The following is a 20,208-nucleotide window of genomic DNA, read 5'->3' as shown; positions in this document are numbered from 1 at the left end:
TCAACAAGGGTCAAACAAAGAATACGCACTGAGAACTGATTGAGTGAGTGAAGCTTCAAGAAACTAGCACCAACCCTGTTTGATTTTTCTTCCATTTATTTGAATAAGGAAAAATGAAATAAAACATGAAAATTCAAACTGCTCCTGAAAGCAAACCATTGAACCTAGAAGACCCAAACTTTGGCAGACTAGTGGGTTTAGGAGAAGGATGAATTCTGCTCAGTATCATAGAAATCCAACCAATAAAATTTTGCATTTACTTCAGTATATTGGCATGTGCCTGCTTTCTACTAAAGTGATCAAATATAAATATTTTTTTTTCTACTTCAGCTTAAGGCTACTTCAACAAGGAAAAACTGAAGAGTTCTCACAGAGAAGTGATTGAGTAGGTGAAGTTTCAAGCAGTATGTGCAAACCCTGTTTGATTTTCTCTTCCCTTTCCATTCATCCCTATAGGGAAAAATGAAGTAAAACATGAAATGCAAACTGCTCCAACAGCTAAATGTTGAACCTAGAAGACCCAGATTTGGAAAGCCTAGTGGGATTAGGTAAAGAATAAATCTTGCTCAGTATCAAAGAAATCCAACCTAAAAAGTTTTCAGCTATTTCAGTACATGGGTATTTGCCTGCATTCTCCTAAAGCACTCACAGATAAAGCTGTTTCTTTCTACTTCAGCTTAAGGTTACTTCAACCAGGAACAAACCAGAGAGTGTGTACTGAGAACTGATTGAGTGAGTGAAGTCTTAAGAAATTAGAACAAATCGTGTTTAATTTTCACTCCATATTCATTCATGCCAATGAGGCAAAATGAAGTAAAACATGAAAATTTCAACAGTTCCTGATATTGAAACATTGGACTAAAAAGTCCCAAACTTGATGAGACTACTGGGACTAGGTTAAGGAAATATCCTGCCCAGTATCAACAAAATCTAACCAAACTTATCCCTAACCCTAACAATAACCCTAAACATGAACCTAACCCTATTTCTAAACCTAACCCTACCTTGTTAGTTAACTATTGAACCTAGAAGACCCAAATCTGGGGAGCCCATGGGATTAAGAAAAGGATGAATCTTGCCCAGTATCCAAGAAATCTGACCAAAAAATTTTGCTGCTACTTCGGTACATAGGTACTTGCCTGTGTTTTCCTAATGCACTCAGATATAAAGCTGTTTCTTTATATTTCAGATTAGGGGTACTTCAACAAGGAACAAACCAGAGAGTGTGTACTGAGAACTGATTGAGTGAGTGAAGTTTCAAGCAGCTAGCATAAACCCTGTTTGATTTCCAATACCGTTTCCATTCAGGGCAAACTGAAGTGAAACATGAAAATTTAAACTGTTCCTCACAGTGAGCCATTGAATCAAGAAAACTCAAAATTGGAAAGCCTTGTGGGGTCAGGTAAAGAAGGAATCTGCCCAGTATTAAAAAAACAGAAAAAAACTTTTGCAGCTATTTCAGTACATGTGTATTTGCATGCTTCTCCTAAAGCACTCACAGAAAAAGCTGTTTCTTTCTAATTCAGCTGAGGGCTAATTCAACAAGGAGAAAACCAGAGAGTGCACACTGAGAACAGATTGACTGAATGAAGTTTCAATGAGCTAGCACAAACCCTGTTGGGTTTCCACCTCCCTTTCCATTCAGGGAAAATTGAAGTGAAACATGAGAACTAAAACTTCTCCTGACAGGAAACCACTGAACCTAGAAAACCCAAACTTGTGGAGCCTAGTGAGGTTAGGTAAAGGATGGTTTTTGCCCAGTTTTAAAAAATCTGAACAAAAAATTTTGCTGCTATTTCAGAACAAATGTAATTGCCTGCTTTCTACTTAAGTACTCACAATTAAAGCTGTTTCTTTCTACTTCAGCTTAGGGCTACTTCAACAAGGAATAAACCAGAGAGTGTGCAGTGAGAACATATTGAGTGAGTGAAGTTTCAAGCAGCTTCCACAAACCCTTTTTGATTTCCACCTAAATTTTCATGCATTCCTATAAGGTCAAAGAAATTGAAACATGAAAATTCATACTGTTCCTGACAGTGAACAATTAAACCAACAAGTATCAAACTTAGGGAGCCTATTGGGTCTAGGTAAAGGATGAATCCTGCCCAGTGTCAAAGAATCCAACCAAAAATTTTGGCAGCTATTTCAGTACATGCATATTTGCCTGTGTTCTCCTAAAGCACTTGCAGATAAAGCTGTTTTAATCTCCTTCAGCTTAGGGCCATTTCAACAAAAAACAAATCAGAGAGTGTGCACTGAGAACTGATTGAGTAAGTAAAGTTTCAGGAAGCTAGCACAAACCCTGTTTGACTTCCACAATTCTTTCCATTTAGGGCAAACTGAAGTGAAACATGAAAATTCAAACTGCTCCTGACAGCCAACCATTGAACCTAGAAGACCCAAAATTGGGGAGCCTAGTGGGGTTAAGTAAATGTTAATCCTGACCAGTATCAAAGAAATCCCACCAAAAAACTTTGAAGCTATTTCAGTACATGGGTATTTGCCTGCTTTCTCTTTAAGCACTCACAGATAAAGCTGTTTCTTTACATTTCAGCTTAGTGCTACTTGAAGAAAGAACAATCCATAGAGTGAACACTGAGAACTGATTGAATAAGTGAAGTTTCAAGCAGGTAGCACAAGCCTTGTTTGAATTCCACATCCCTTTTCATTAATCCCCATAGGGCAAAATGAAGTGAAACATGAAAATTCAAACTGTTGATGACAGTGAACTATTGAACTTAAAGTACCAAACTTAAGGAGATTAGAGGGGATAGGTAAAGGATGAAACCTGCCCAGGATCAAAGAAATCCAACAAAACTTAACCATAACCATAACACTAACCCTAACCCTAACCCTAATTCTAAACCAAATGCTAAATATAACCCTAAAATGAACCCTAACATGTTAGTGAATGAACGAATCAGGAAGACTGAAATTTGTGGAGCCTATTGGGGTCAGGTGAAGGAGAAATCCTGCCTAGTATCAAAGAAATTGACCTAAAAAATTTTGCAGCCATTTCAGTACATGGGTAATTGCCTGCTTTCTCCTAAAGCACTTACAGATAAAGCTCTTTATTTCCACATCAGCTTAGGTCTACTTCAACAAGGAACAAACCAGAAAGTGAGCATTGAGAACTGAGTGAGTGAGTGAAGTTTCAAGCAGCTAGTGGAAACACTGTTTGATTTTCACTTCCCTTTCCATTGGGGGTAAACTGAAGAGAATCATGAAAATTCAAACTGCTCCTGACAGTGAACCATTGAACATAGAATATCCCAATTTGGAGATCCTAGTGTAGTTAAGTAAAGCATGAATCCTGCATAGTATCAAATAAATCAGATAAAAATATTTGCAGCTATTTCAATAAATGTATATTTGCCTGCTTTCTCCTAAAGCACTCACAGATACATCTATTTCTTTCTAATTCATCTTCAGGTTTCTTCAACAAGAAACAAAGTAGAGAGTATGCACTGAGAACTGATTGAGTGAAGTTTCAATCAGCCAGAACAAACCCTGTTTGATTTCCACTTCCCTTTCCATTTATCTCTATATAGCAACCTGAAGTGAAACATGAAAATTCAAACTCTTCTGACAGCGAAGAATTGAACCTACAGTACCCAAACTTATGGAGCCTAGTTTGGTTAGGTAAAAAATAAATCCTGCCCAGTATCAAAAAATCTGAACAAAAAAAATTTCAAGCTATTACACTACATTGGTAATGGCTTGCTTTCTACTAAAGCACTCAACATTAAAGCTGTTTCTTTCTAGTTCAGCTTAGGGCTACTTGTACAAAAAACAAACTAGAGAGTGCGTACTAAGAACTTATTGATTGAGTGAAGTTTCAAGAAGCTAGAACAAGGGCTGGGGATGTGGCTCAAGTGGTAGCGCGCTCGCCTGGCGTGCGTGCGGCCCGGGTTCGATCCTCAGCACCACATACAAACAAAGATGTTGTGTCCGCCTAAAACTAAAATAAATAAATAAGTAAATATTTAAAAAAAAAAAGAAGCTAGAACAAAGCCTGTTTTATTTCCACCTCCCTTTCCATTCATTTCTACAGGACAAAATGAAGTAAAACATGAAAATTCAAACTGCTCCTGACAGCAACCCATTGAACCTAGAAGATGAAAACTTGGGGAGCCAAGTATGGTGAAGGAAAGGATGAATCCTATCCAGTATCAAAGAAATCTGACCAAAAAAATTTTGCAGCTATTTCAGAACATGGGTAGTTGCCTGCTTTCTACTAAAGAGCTCACAATTAAAGCTGTTTCGTTCTACTTCAGCCTAAGGTAACTTCTATAAGAAACAAACCAGACAGTGCACACGGAGGGAGAACTTATTGAGTAAATGAAGTTTCAAACAGCTAGCAAAAATTCTATTTGATTTCCACCTCCATTTTCATGCATTCATATAAGGCCAAAGAAATGGAAACATGAAAATTCAAACTGTTCCTGACAGCAAACCATTAAACTGACAAATACAAACTTAGGGATCCTACTGAAGCTAGGTAAAGGATGAATCCTTCCCAGTATCAATGAAATCTGACCAAAATTAACCCTAACCCTGATGCTAACCCTCAACATAAACCTAACCCTAACCCTAACCCTAACCTGTTAGCAAACTGTTGGGCCTAGAAGACCCAAACTTGGGGAGCTCAGTGGGGTTAGGTAAAGGATGAATCTTGTCCAGTATCCAAAAAATACGATCAAAAAATTTTGAAGTTATTTCAGTACATGGGTACTTGACTGTGTTTTTATAAAGCACTCAGAGATAAAGCTATTTATTTCTACTTCAGATTTAGGCTGCTTCAACAAGGAAGAAACCACTAAGAGTGCACTGAAAAATTATTGAGTGAGTGAAGTTTCAAGCAGCTAGAACAAAGACTATTTGATTTCCACTTTTCTTTCCATTCAGGGCAAACTGAAGTGAAACTTGAAAATTCAAACTGCTCCTGAAAGCAACCCATTGAACCTAGAAGATGCAAAATTGGGAAGCCAAATGCGGTCAGCTAATACATGACTCCTACACATTATCAAAGAAATCTGACCAAAAAAATCACAGCTATTTCAGTACATGGGTAATTGCCTGCTTTCTACTAAAGAGCTCACAATTAAAGATGTTTCTTTTTACTTCAGCCTAGAGCTACTTCTACAAGGAGCAAACCAGACAGTGCACACTGAGAACTTATTGAGTGAGTGAAGATACAAGCAGGTAGCAAAAATTCTGTTTGACTTCCACCTCCATTTTCATGCATCCATATAAGGCCAAAGGAATTGAAATATGTGACAGTAAACCATTGAACTAACAACTCCAGTAAACCATTGAACTAACAACTCCAAAGTTAAGTAGCCTACTGGGGCTATGTAAAGGATGAATCCTGTCCAGTATCTAAAAATCTGACTGAACTTAACCCTAACCTAATGCTAACCCTAACCATGAACATAACACTAACCTTAAACTTAACCCTAACATGTTAGCGAACTGTTGGACCTAGAAGACCCAATCTTCATGAGCTTAGTGGGGCTAGCTGAAGGATGAATCCTGCCTAGTATCAAGAAAATCTGACCAAAAAATTTTTGCAGATATGTCAGTACATAGGTATTTGCCTGTTTTCTCCTAAAGCATTCACAAATGAAGCTGTTTTTTTCTACTTCAGCATCAGGCTACTTCAACTAGGTACAAACCAGACAGTGGGCATTGAGAACTGATTGAGTGAGTGAAGTTTCAAGCATCTAGCAAAAACCCTGTTTGATTTTCACCTCCCTTTACATTCATCCCAATAGTGCAAAATGAAGTAAAACATGAATATTCAAATTGCTCCTGACAACGAACTTTTGAACTTAGAAGACAAAAACTTGGGGAGCCTCGTGGGGTTAACTGAAGGATGAATCCCACCTAGTATCAAGATATCCAACAAATAAAATTTGCAGCTTTTTTAGTACATGGTTATTTGCCTGCTTTATTCAAATGCACTCACAGATAAAGCTGCTTTTTCCCCCTTTACTGCAGCTTAGGGTGACTTCAAAAGGAAGAAACCAGAGAGTGTGCACTGAGAACTGATTGAGCAAATTAAGTTTTAAACAGCTAGCACAAACCCTGTTTGATTTCCACCTTGCTTTCCATTCAAAGTATACTGAAGTGAAAAATGGAAAAACAAACTGCTCCTGAAAGTGAACAATTGAGCATGGAATACCAAAACTTGGGGAGCCTAGTGGAGTTAGGTAAAGAATTAATCCTTCCCAGTATCAAAGAAATGAGAAAAAAAAATTTTGCAGCTATTTCAGTACATGTGTGTTTGCCTGCATTCTCCTAGAGCACTCACAGATAAAACTGTTTCTTTCTAATTCAGCTTAGGGCTACTTCAACAAGGAACAAACCAAAGAGTGTGCACTGAGAACTGATTGAATGAGTGAAGTTTCAAGCAGCTAGCTCAAACCCTGTTTGATTTTCGCCTCCATTTTCATGCATCCCAATAAGGCCAATAAATTGAAACATGAAAATTCAAGCTGTACCTGACACCAAACCCTTCATCCAACCAGACCCACATAAGGGAGCCTACTGGGGCTAGGTAAAGGATGAATCCTGCCCAGTACCAATGAAATTCACCCAAACTTAACACTAACCCTAACACAAATCCTAACCATAAACATAACACGAACCCTAAACTTAACCCTAACATGTTAGCAAACCACTGAACCTAGAAGACCCAAACTTGGGGAGCATAGTGGGGTGAGGTTAATATTAATTATACCCAGCATCAAAAAATTCCAACCAAAAAATTTTGCAGCTATTTCAGTACATGTGTATTTGCCTGCTTTCTACTAAAGCACTCACACTTAATACTGTTTCTTTCTACTTCACCTTAGGGCTACTTCAACAAGGAACAAACCAGAGAGTGTGTAGTGAGAACGTATTGAGAGCAAAATTTCAAGCCTTTAGCACAAAACCTGTTTGATTTCCACCTCCCTTTCCATTTATCCTGAATGGATAAAATGAAGTGAAACTTGAAAATTTAAACTGCTCCTGAAATGAACCATTGAACCTAGAAGACCCAAATTTGGGGATCCTATGGGGATAGCTGAAGGATGAATCCTGCCTAGTATCAAGGAAATAAAAAAATTGCAGATATTTCAGTACATAGGTATTTTCCTGCTTTCTCCTAATGCACTCACAGATAAGTTATTTTTTTTTCTACTTCAGCTTTGGTCTATTTCAACAAGGAACAAATCAGATAGTGGCACTTATAACTTATTGAGTGAGTGAAGTGTCAAGAAGCTAGCCCAAACACTTTATGATTTCCACCTGCATTTTCATGCATCCCTATAAGGCCAAAGGTATTGAAACATGAAAATTCAAACTGTTGCTGATAAGGAACCATTGAACCAACAAGTTCCAAACTTAGGGAGCCTACTGGGGTTAGGTAAAGAATGAGTCCTGCCCAGTATCAATGAAATCCAACCAAACTTAAATCTAACCTAATGCTAACCCTAACCTTAACTGTGAACTTAACCCTATCTGGTTAGTGAACTGTTGAACCTAGAAGACTCAAACTTGGGAAGGCTAGTGGGTTTAGGAAAAGGATGAATCCTGCCTAGTGTCAAAGAAATCTGATGAAAAAAATATTGCAGCTATTTCAGTACATGGGCATTTGCCTATGTTCTTCTAAAGCACTTACAAATAAAGCAGTTTCATTCTACTTCAGTTTAGGGCTACTTCAACAAGGAAAAAAACAGGCAGTGCACCCTGATAACTGATTGAGTGATTGAAGTTTCAAGAAGCTAGCACAAACTCTGTTTGATTATCACCTCCCTTTCCATTCATCACTATAGGGAAAAATGAAGTGAAATATGAAAATTCAAACTACTCCTGAAAATGAACTGTTGAACCTAGAAGACCCAAACTTGGTTGGCCTAGTGGGGTTAGGTGATGGATGAATCCCTTTTCATATCAAAGAAAACCGACCAAAAAAATTTGCAGCTATTTCAGTACATGAGTATTTGTCTGCTTTCTTTTAAAGCACTCATAGATAAAGGTATTTCTTTCCAATTTTGCTTTGGAGTACTTCAAGATGTAACAAATCAGAGAGTGCACACTGACAAATGATTGAGTGAGTGAATTTTCAAGCAGCTAGCAATAACCCTGTTTGATTTACACGTCGCTTTCCATTCAGAGCAAACATAAGTGAAACACTGAAATTCAAACTTATTCTGCTAGTGAACCAGTGAACCTAGAAGACCCAAACTTGGGGAGCTGAGTGGAGTTAGGTAAATAATGAATCTTGCCCAGTATCAAAAAAATCAAACCAAAAATTTTTGCAGTGATTTCAGTACATGTGTAATTGCCTGCTTTCTACTGAAGCACTAACACATAAAGCTGTTTCTTTCTAACTCAGCTTAGGTCTACTTCAACAAGGAACAAGCCAGAGAGTGTGCACTGAGAACTGATTGAGTGAGTTAAGTTTTAAGCAGGCAGCACAAACTCTGTTTGATTTCTACCTCTATTTTCATTCATCCCTATTAGGACAAATGAATTGAAACATGAAAGTTCAAACTGTTCCTGACAGTGAACCATTAAACTGACAAATCCCAAACTTAATTAACCTACTGGGCATAGGAAAAGAATGAATCCTGTGCAGTATCAATGAAGTCCCATCAAACTTAACCCTAACCTGAATGCAAAACCTAACCATAAACATAACGCTAACCCTAAACTTAACTCTAATCTATTAGCAAATCATTGAATCTAGAAGACCCAAACTTGGGGAGCCATTGTGGGGTTAGGTAAGATGAACCCTGCCAAGTTTCAAAGAAATCTGACAAAGAAAATTTGCAGCTATTTCAGTACATGACTATTTGCCTGATATCTCCTAACACACTCACAGATAAAGCTGTTTCTTCCTATTCAGCTTAGGGCTATTTCAACAAGGAGAAAACCAGAGTGTGTGCAAGAGAACTGATTAGTGAGTGAAGTTTCAAGCAGCTAGCACAAAGCCTGTTTTATTTCCATCTCCTTTTTCCTTCATCCTTGTAGAGCAAATAAAGTCAAACATAAAAATTCAAACTGTTCCTGACAATGAATCATTGAACATAGAAGTCCCAAAGGTGGGAAAACTAGTGGGCCTAGGTAAAGAATTAATCCTTCCCAGTATCAACAGAATCTGAGAAAACTTAACCCAACCCTAAGCTAATTCTAACCCTAAAACTAACTCTAACACTAACCCTAATCCTAACCTGTTAGCAAACCATTGAACCTATGAGACCCAAACTTGAGGAGCCTAGTGAGGTTAGGTAAAGGATGAATCCTCTCCAGTAAAAAGAAATCCAACCAAAAATTTTTTTGCATCTATTTCAATATATGGGTATTTACCTGACTTTTCATAAAGCACTCAAAGATAAAGCTGCTTCTTTCTACTTCAGCTTAGGGCTAATTCAAAAAGGAACAAACCAGACAGTGTGCATTGAGAACTGACTGAGTGAGTGAAGTTTCAAGGAGGTAGCATAAGTTCTGCTTGATTTACACCTCCCTTTCCATTCATTCCTATAGCACAAATTGAATTGAAACATGAAAATTCCATTTTCTCCAGAGAGCAAACTTTAAACCTAGAAAACCCAAGCTTGGGGAGACCAGTGTGGTTATGTAAAGGACAAATCCTTTCCAGTATCAAAGAAATCTGAATAAAAATATTTAACACGTATTTCAGTACATAGGTATTTGCCTGCTTTCTCCTAAAGAAGTTATAGATAAAGCTGTTTCTTTCTACTTGAGCTTTGGGCTACTCCAACATAGAACAAACAAGAGATTGCACAGTGAATACTGATTGCATGAGTGAAGTTTCAAGAAGCTAGCACAAACCCTGTTTGATTTCCACCTACTTTCCATTCAGGTCACACTGAAGTGAAACATGAAAATTCAAACTGCTCCTGAAAGTGAACATTAGACATAGAATACCAAAATTTGAGGAGCCCACTGGAGTTAGTAAAGGATGAATCCTGCCCAGTATCAAAGAAATGAGAAATTTTTTTTTCAGCTATTTCAATACAAGTGTATTTGCCTGCATTCTCCTAAAGCACTCACAGATAAAGCTGTTTCTTTCTAATTTAATGTAGGGCTACTTCAACAAGGAATAAACCAGAGAGTGTGCACTGAGAACAGATTGAGTGAGTAAAGTTTCAAGCAGCTAGCACAAAACCTGTTTGATTTCCACTTCCTTTGCATGCATCCCTATATGGCAAAATGAACTGAAACATGAAAATTCAAACTGCTCCTTACAGCGAACCATTGAAATTAAAAACCCAAACTTGGAGAGCCTAATTGGCTTAGGGCAAGGATGAAACCTGCCCTGTATAAAAGATATACAACCAAAAAAATTTTACAGCTATTTCAGTACATCAGTATTTGTCTGCTTTCTCCTAAAGCAATCATAGATAAAGATGTTTTATTCTACTTCAGCTAAGGGCTACTTCAGCAAAAACAAACCAAGGAGTGGGCACTGAGAATTGATTAAGTGAGTGAAATTTTAATCAGCTGGCACAAACTCTGTTTGGTTTCCACCTCCCTTTCCATTCATTTCTATAGGGAAAAATGAAGTGAAACATGAAAACTCAAACTGCTCCTGACAGTGAATCATTGAACCTAGAAGATGCAAACCATTGAACCTAGAAGGGGTGCCTAGTGGGGGTTAGGCCAAGGATAAATTTTGACAAGTATCATAGAAATCCAACCAAAAAATTTTGGCTGATATTTGAGTATATGTGTATTTGCCTTCTTTCTCCTAAAGCACACAGAGATAAAACTTCTTTCTACTTCAACTTAGGACTACTTCACAGAAAAAAAAAAAAAAAAAAACGGAAAGTACACACTGAGAACTGATTGAGAGAGTGAAGTTTTAAGCAGCTAGCACAAACACTGTTTGATTTCCACCTCCCTTTTCAATCATTCCAAAGGGAAAATGAAGTGAAATATGAAAATTCAAACTGCTCCTGACAGCAAACACTTGAAACTAGAAGATCCAAACTTGGGGAGCCATGTGGAGATAGGTAAAGGATAAATTCTGTCCAGTATCAAAGAAATCTGACCAAAAAATTTTGCAGCTATTTCACTAAATGGGTTTTTGCCTGTGTTTTTCTAAGGCACTCACAGATAAAGCTGTTTCTTTCTACTTCAGCTTAGGACTTCTTCAAAAAAGAAAACAGGAGAGAGTGCACACTGAGAACTGATTGAGTGAAGTTTCAAGCAGCTATCACAAACCCTGTTTGATTTCCATTTCTCTTTTCAATCCTAAAGATTAAAATGAAGTAAAACATGAAAATTCAAACTGCTCCTGACAGCTAACAGTTGAAACTAGAAGACCCAACTTGGGAAGCCTAGTGGGATTATGACAGGATAAATCCTGCCAACTATCAAAGAAATCCGACCACAAAAATTAGGCAGCTTTTCCAGTACATTGGTATTCGCCTGATTTATCCAAAAGCACTAACCGATAAAGCTATTTCTTTCTAATTTAGCTTAGGGCTACTACAACAAGAAACAAATTAGAGAGTTCACACTGAGAACTGATTGAGTGAGTGAAGTTTCAAGGAGCTAGCACAAATCCTATTTGTTTTCTACATTTTTTCCATGCATTCCTATAGGGCAAAATGAAGTGAAACATGAAAATTCAAACTGCTCATGACAGAGAACTGATAAACTTAAAAGACCCAAACTTGAGGAGCCTAGTGGGGTTAGGTCAAGCATGAAACCTGCCCAGTATCAAAGATATCCCACCAAAATTTTTTTGCAGCTATTTCAGTACATGGGTATTTGCCTGCTTTCTCCTAAAGCACTCACAGATACAGCTGTTTAGTTCTACTTCAGCTTAGGGCTACTTCAACAAAAACAAACCAGGGAGTGTGCACTGAGAATTGATTGAGTGAGTGAAGTTTCAAGCAGCTGGAACAAACCTTGTTTGATTTCCATCTCACTTTCTATTCATCCCTATAGGGTAAAATGAAGTGAAACACAAAAATTCAAACCGCTCCTGACAGCAAACCATAGAACCTATAAACTTGGGCATTCAAGGGGAGTTAGGTAAAGGATGAATCCTATCTAGTGTCAAAGAAATCCAACCAAAAATTTTTGAAGGTATTTCAGCAAATTGGTTTTTGCCTGTGTTCTTCTGAAGCACTCACAGATAAAGCTGTTTCTTTCTACTTCAGCTTAGTTCTACTTCACCAAGGGGGGAAAAAAAACAGAGAGTGAGCTCTGAGAACTGATTGAATGAGTGAAGTTTCAAGAAGCTAGAACAAACCATGTTTGTTTTCTACCTCCCATTCTATTCATCCCTATAGGGCATTTCTAAGACAGGGTAGGGTCACCTTTATTTGAATGTGTTTGAAAAACTTGCACAAAACTCCAAGTTTACTAGAAACTCTCCAAATATTTTTTTCCACCAGATTTTGTTGATACTTGGCAGGAATGATCCTTACACAGGTCTCACTTTACCACTTAAATTTGGTTCTCCTAGGTTGAAGTGTTCACTTGCAGGAGCACTTTTAATTTTTATGTTTCACTTCGTTGCGCGCTATAGGGATGAATGCATTTGAAACTGGAAATCAAACACAGTTTGTGCTAGCTGCTTGAAACTTCACCAAAGAAATTAGTTCTTAGTGGACACTCTATGTTTTTTCTTTTGCTGTTAAAGTGACCCTAAGCAGACACATTTCTCAGCCAAGGCAGAAACACCTTCATTTGAAAGCATTTGAGAAGCTTGCACAAAGCTCCTAGTTTACTGAAAATTCTGCAAATAATTTTTAACTGAATTTTGATGATACTTGGCAGAAAGGATCCTTACAGAGGTCTCACTTTAACCCCCAAACTTGCTTTTCCTAGGTTGAAGTGTTCACTTACAGGAAAACTTTTAATTTCTAAGTTTTGCATCCTTTTGCCCTAAAGGAATGAATGCATTTGGAACTGGAAATCAAACATGATTTATTGTAGCTGCATGAAACTTCACCCACATAATTAGTTCTCATTGGGCACTCTATGTTTTGTTGCCTGTTGAAGTAGCCCTAAGAAGAGGCATTTCTCAATCAAGGCAGGATCACCTGCATTTGAAACCATTTGAGACGCTTGGATAATACTACGAGTTTACTGAAAAGTCTGCAAAAATTTTTCCACCGGATTTTGTTCATACTTTGCAGGTCTGAACCTTACACTAGTCCTACTTTGCATCCCACGTTTGGCTCTCTGAGGTTGAAGAGTTTGCTTGCAGGATCACTTTTAATTTTTAGGTTTCAATTTCTTTTGCCCCATACAGGTTTATGCATTTAGAACTGGAAATCAAACATGGTTTGCACTAGCTGCTTGATACTCACCCAGGCAATTTGTTCTCAGTGGGCACTCTATGTTTTTTCCCTGTTGAAGTAGACCTAAGCAGACACATTTCTCAGACAAGGCAGTAACACCTTCATTTAAAACCATTTGAGAAGCTTGGACAAACTGAGTTTACTGAAACCTCTGCAAAAAAAAAAAAGAATTTTTTTTTTTTTTTTTTACTGGATTTTGTTGATAGTTGGAAGGAAGGATCCTTACACCATCCAACTTTGGTTCTTCTTGATTGAAGCATTCACTTGCAGGATCACTTTAAATTTTTAGTTTTTTTACTTTGTTTTGCTCCATACGAGTTTATGCTTTTGTAACTGGAAATCAAACACGGTTTGTGCTAGGTGCTTGAAACTTCACCCACACAATCATTTCTTTGTGGGCACTCTATGTATTGTTCCCTGTTCATGTAACCCTGAGCAGAAGTATTTCTAAGCCAAGGTAGGAAAACCTTCAATTGAAACCGTTTGAGAAGATTGAACAAAACTCTAAGTTTACTGAAAACTCTGCACATATTTTTTCACCAGATTTTGTAGATACTTGGCAGTAAGGATTTGTACACAAGTTCCACTTTGCCAACCAAATTTGTTTCTCCTAGGTTGAAGTGTTTTCTTGGAGGACAACTTTTAAATTTTAGGCTTCATTTCATTTTGCCTATTATGGGTTTATGCATTTGGAACTAAAAATCAAACATGTTTTGTGCTAGCTGATTGAAACTTTACCCACACAATTAGTTCTCAGTGGACACTCTGTGTTTTGTTCCCTGTTGAAGTAGCCCTAATAAGAGGCATTTTTCAGCCAAGGCAGGAACACATTTATTGGAAACCCTCCTACAAACATGGAAAAAACTCTGAGTTTACTGAATACTCTGGAAATACTTTTTGACCTGATTTGTTGATACTGGGCAGAAAAGATTTTTACACAAGTCCCATTTGGCCCCCAAAATTTGGTTCTTCTAGGTTGAAGCTTTCTCTTGCAGAAACACTTTTAATTTTTAGGTTTCATTTCATTTTGCCCAATAAGGGTTTATGCATTTGGAACTGGAAATCAAACATGGTGTGTGCTAGCTGCTTGAAATTTTACCCACACAATTAATTCTTAGTGGAAACTCTATGTTTGGTTTCCTGTTGAAATAGCCCTAATAAGAGGCATTTCTCAGCCAAGGAAGAAACATGTTCATTTGAAACCCTTTGAGAACCTTGGACAAAACTCTGAGTTTACTGAAAACCCTGCAAACATTTTTCACTGGATATTTTTGATACTGGGCAGGAAGGATTCTTACACCATCCCACATTGCCCCCAAAATTTGGTTCTTCTTTGTTGAAGCATTTGCTTGAAGGAACACTTTTAATTTTTAGATTTCATTTTGTTTTGCCCCATACATGTTTATGCATTTGGAACTGGAAATCAAACATGGTTTGTGCTACCTGCTTGAAACTTCACCCACACAATTAGTTTTCAGTGGGCACTTTTTGTTTCATGTTGAAGTAACCCTAATCAGAGGCATTTCTCAGCCAAGGCAGGAACACCTTTATTTGAATCCCTTTGAGAAGCTTGGACCAAACTCCTAGTTTACTGAAGAATCTGCAAATATTTTTCAAACTGTTTTTGTTCATACTTGGTAGGAAGGATTCGTACACTAGTCACAATTTGTCCCTCAAATTTGGTTTTCCTATGTTGAAGCATTCGCTTGCAAGAGCACTTTAAATTTTTAGGTTTCACTTTGTTTTGCCCCATACCGGTTTATGCATTTGGAACTGAAAATCAAACATGGTTTGTGCTAGCTGATCGAAACTTCACCCACACAATTAGTTGTCAGTGGGCACTCTGTGTTTTCTTCTCTGTTAAAGTAGCCCTGAACAGAAGCATTCTCAGCGAAGGCAGGATCAACTTCATTTGAAACTCTTTGAGAAGCTTGGACAAAACTCCAAGTTTACTGAAAACTCTGCACATATTTTTTCACCAAATTTTGTGATACTTGGCAGTAAGGATCAATACACCAGTCCCACTTTGATGCCAAAATTTGTTTTTTCTAAGTTGAAGCATTCGCTTGCAGGAATGCTTTTAATTTTTAGGTTTCACTTAATTTTGCCCCATACGGGTTTATGCATTTAGAACTGGAAATCAAACATGGTTTGTGCTAGATACTTGAAACATCACCCACACAGTTAATTCTCAGTGGGCACTCTATGTTTGGTTCCCCATTGAAGTATCCCTAAAAACAGGCATTTCTCAGTCAAGGCAGGAACATGTTCATTTGAAACCCTTTGAGAAGTTTGGACAAAAGTCTGATTTTACTGAAGTATCTGCAAATATTTTCAACCTGTTTTTGTTGATACTTTGTATGAAGGATCTGTACACTAGTCCCACTTTGTCCCTCGAATTTGGTTCTCCTAGGTTGAAGCATTTGCTTGAAGGAACACTTTTATTTTTTAGATTTCACTTTGTTTTGCCCCATATGGGTTTATGCATTTGGAAGTGGAAATAAAACCCGTATTGTGCTAGCTGCTTGAAACTTCACCCAGACAATTAATTCTCAGTGGGCACTCTATATTTGGTTCCCCATTGAAGTAGCCCTAATAAGAGGCATTTCTCAGCCAACAAAGGAACACCTTCATTTGAAACTGTTTGAGAAGCTGGGACAAAACACCAAATTTACTGAAAACCCTGCAAATATTTTTTTATCAGATATTCTTGATACTTGGCTGGAAGAATCATTACTTTGCCTCCCAAATTTGGTTCTCCTAGGTTGAAGCTTTCTCTTGCAGGACCACTTTTAATTTTTAGGTTTCACTTTGTTTTGCCCCATATGGGTTTATGCATTTGGAACTGCAAATCAAACATGGTTTGTACTAGCTGCTAGAAACTTCACCCACACAATTAATTCTCAGTGGTCATTCTATGTTTGGTTCACAGTTGAAGTAGCCCTAATAAGGGGCATTTATCGGCAAAGGCTGGAACACCTTCATTTGAAACCCTTTGAGAAGTTTAAACAAAATTCCAGTTTACTGAAAACTCTGCAAATATTTTTTACTGGATTTTGTGGATACTTGGCACAAAGGATCCTTACACATCCCACTTTTCTTCCCAAATTTGGTTCTCTTAGGTTGAAGCTTTCTCTTGCAGGACCACTTTTAATTTTTAGGTTTCACTTCATTTTACCCCATATGGGTTTATGCATTTGGAACTGGAAATCAAACACGGTTTGTTTTAGCTGCTTGAAACTTCACCCAAACAATTAATTCTCAATGGGCACTCTATGTTTGGTTCCCTGTTGAAGTAGTTTTAATAAGAGGCATTTTTTAGCCAAGGCAGCAACACCTTCATTTGAAACCTTTTGAGAACCTTGGACAAAACTCTGAGTTTACTGAAGAATCTGCAAATATTTTTCAACCTGTTTTTGTTGATACTTGTCAGGAAGGATCCAGACACTAGTCCCACTTTGTCCCCCAAATTTGGTTCTTCTAGGTTGAAGTATTCACTTGCAGGAGAACTTTTAATTTTTATGTTTCATTTTGTTTTGCCTCATACAGGTTTGTTCATTTGGAACTGGAAATCAAAATGGGTTTGTTCTAGCTGCTTGAAACTTCACTCACACAATTAATTCTCAGTGGGCACTCTATGTTTGTTTCCCTATTGAAGTGCCCTAATCAGAGGCATTTCTCAGCCAAGGGTGGAACACCTTCATTTGAAACAGTTTGAGAAGCTTGGACAAAACTCCAAGTGTACTGTACAGGTCAATGGAAGGGACTGTTGGACATTCAGGCCCAAAGGATTTCTGGATTGGACCTGTACCCAGCAGCAGCAGCAGCAGCAGCAGCTCCCACTGCCTCCACTGCCGCCATTGCCCCCGCCACCAATGTGGGGCCTGGCTGGTGCAAAGGGTGCACTGCGCTGGAAGCTCCCTTGCTCTCTTGCTCCTTCCCTCTGACACCCATGTTCAGGGACTCCCTCCCTGCTGCCCTCCCTAGAAAGCAAGGGGGCCCACCCACCTGCCCTTAACCTTCATTCTGCCCGGGTGGCAGTGATCTCCTGGATTGGCTTTCTAGGAATGGCTGGACACCCCAACCAAGTTAGTGGGATGTTATTGAGCTCATAGTTCCCACAACCCATTGAGCTGCCTTGGATACTTCCCTGCCCTCAGATGTCTGCAGCAGCTGCTCCCTGGGGCTGGGTGGGCCAACTCTCAGCAGAGCCAGGACTTGGAGGAGCAGGACAGGAGGGCAAAGCTGCTGGGGCTGGTGCTACCTGTAGTGATCCTTGCGTCCTCCCCATGCTTGCTGGACCTGTAGAGCCCCCAATGCTGGTGCCAGGATATGGGTGTCAGGGGCGATCCGCCTGCCTAGTGCGACCAACCACGGACTGCGCCTCCTAGCGGTACTGCAGGGTGGTGCTGGCAGGAGAGTGACAGCTGGGTCCCAGGGACCTGGAAGGAGCAGGAGTGCCCAGAGGGCACATTGGACAGGCCAGCAGCAGACTATGCTCTACCTCAAGGGGCTGAAGGAGTTGGGGTCGCATGTGTTGAAAAGAACATGCCCTCATGGGGTTCAGTTCCAAGGTCTCCCCTCTTAATGTGACCGCTGAGCTGCTGCTTGTGTTGGATCTTCCTGGGATGCCACCAGGACAGGAAGCACCTTGGCTGGCCTGGCACATGGTGACATCATTGTGCTGTCAGTCCCTCTGTCCTGTGACACCTGCAGGTATCTGGAGAGTGGCCAGATGGCAAAGTAGCCACTCAGCAGGACCCTTGGCGCACAAGGCCCAGAAAGACCCACAGGGGACACAAAACAGTGCACTCTCCTGCTAGAGCCTAGGATCTCCAGGCCTTTGACTCCAAAGTGGATGGATGTGGGACGCTTCCACTCTGTGTGCAGGACTTTTCCCCCGCTCTGCAGACATTTCATGGGAGCATTGTTCACACACTCAGGCATTTCCTTGACAAGAATAGAAACCAGGGTGAGAGGATTTTTGAGAGGAGTGCATATTGAGATGTTTGGGGACAAAGACTGGAAACTCACATCATCCCTTTTGTGGGTTGCTGAAAATCAGAACTTCTGGAGGATCAAAGTTCAGTGAGCCTTTTTGTTGTTCCTTTTCTTTTCTTTTTTCTTTCTTTTTTGTTACCACATATTGTATCCAGGGATGATTGTCCACTGACTGTGGGGTGTTACTCTGCCTCTTCTTGAAGAATAAAGGATGCTCACAATTACTCCATGGCATGAAATCAAAGGAGAACCTGCACCAGTATTTGTTCTGGAGTACCTTTCTGAGGCAGGCTCCCTGGCTGTATGTAAAATTAGGTGGCCTAACACTAGTTGTCAGCATGGAAGTCCAATTCCATGTGAGCTGAGCAACCTAGAGGTGATGACAAAAGAAAGCTGGTCCTCGGCACTGCCTTTTCTCCCTTTCCTCTGTTTAGAATTTGTACCATTTGATGTTTCTTTGAGAAAATGAGGAAGAGCTGGTGCAGGGATATCTTAGTTGTTCTCATCGGACTGAGCAGCAATGGCAGGTATTGACAAAGGTGGCTTGTTTGTAACCTATTCATCCGGTCACAACTCTTTAGATACATTTTTATATAGTCTTTTGTGGTTTTGTTGGATATTTCCCAAACATGCTGTGTAGTGTTGGGTGTAGGAGGCTGTTTTGTCCTCTGGTAAATACTTCTTAGAGTCTTTGGATAGTAGAAGTTAATTGGGCATTAAGAGCCTTAACCCAATCTGTGAACTACTGACCTGCTGGGATTGGTTGACTGGTAACTGAAGGCAGGTAGGGTGCCTCCAGACCTGGAGGAGGTCTGTCTTTGGGGTCAAGGCTGTGGGGTGTCTATCTGTATGTGGAAAGTGGAAATCTCTTTCTCTGCTTCTTGATGATCCTGTCAGCTACTTCCCTCTGCCACACTCTTCTGCCATGATGTTCTGCCTCTTCTGACGTTCCAAAGACTGGAACCTGCTCTTTATGGACTGAGACCTCTGAACTCGTAAGCCCCCAAATAAACTTTTGCTCCCCAATACATTTGGGGCCAGGGGCTGTAGCTCAGTGGTAGAGCACTCACCTTACATGTGTGAAGCACTGTGTTCAATCCAGTGCACCACTCGACAATAAGTAAATAAAGTTACTGTGTTCATGTACAACTAAAAAAAAAATACATTTTGGTATCTGTTCCTCCATCAATCTCTCCATTGATCTATCCATGCAGACATATTTCCAGATGGTTAAATAGACCTCCATATACATGGATATTTGGATAGATAAGTAGGTACACAGGTAATGGGATGTGGTGTACGTATTCAGTGTAAGAGGTCATTCATTGCAGCATTGTTTAAAATAGCTGAAGTCTGAATATTACCTTGAAGACTATGAAAAGAAAACATGGACGCAGTTGATACGAAAATCAGGTGGATGTTGAAGATAAAAACATGAATTTATTAATCAAATGTTGGAACTCCAATACACACTTGAAGATCTCTCTGCAAGAGTGGTTGCAGTTGAAGAAAAAAATATGAAGCTAAAATCAGAAAACCAGGTTCTTGGACAATATATAGAAAACCTCATGTCTGCTTCTAGTGGTTTTCAAACAACTGACACAAAAAGCAAAAGAAGGTAAGGGATTTTTTTCCCTTTTCTTTTATGGAATTGCTGCTGACTATTTTTTTTCCTTTTAAAACTTGGATAGATTCCAAATGTTACAGTACCTTTGTTTGTGTCTTCATCAAATATTTATGAGGATAAAGGCATATCTAGGCAAAATTAACTGTACAGCAAGAGACTTCCATGAGTTTGTTTATTAGGTTAGTCTATGAAAATGTGCAAATGTATTATAGGGACTTTATAATTAGAACTGCATATATTTAT

General features: G+C 39.1%; 1 pseudogene; it reads left to right on the top strand.

Moving 5' to 3' along the window:
* Positions 1-19,716: 19,716 nt before the first annotated feature.
* LOC107140354 lies at positions 19,717-19,960 on the top strand (annotated as a pseudogene).
* Positions 19,961-20,208: the final 248 nt, after the last annotated feature.

Source organism: Marmota marmota, unplaced genomic scaffold (assembly GCF_001458135.2).
Source record: "Marmota marmota marmota unplaced genomic scaffold, marMar, whole genome shotgun sequence".
NCBI lineage: Eukaryota > Metazoa > Chordata > Mammalia > Rodentia > Sciuridae > Marmota > Marmota marmota.
This window is presented reverse-complemented; position numbering and strand designations above follow the sequence as displayed.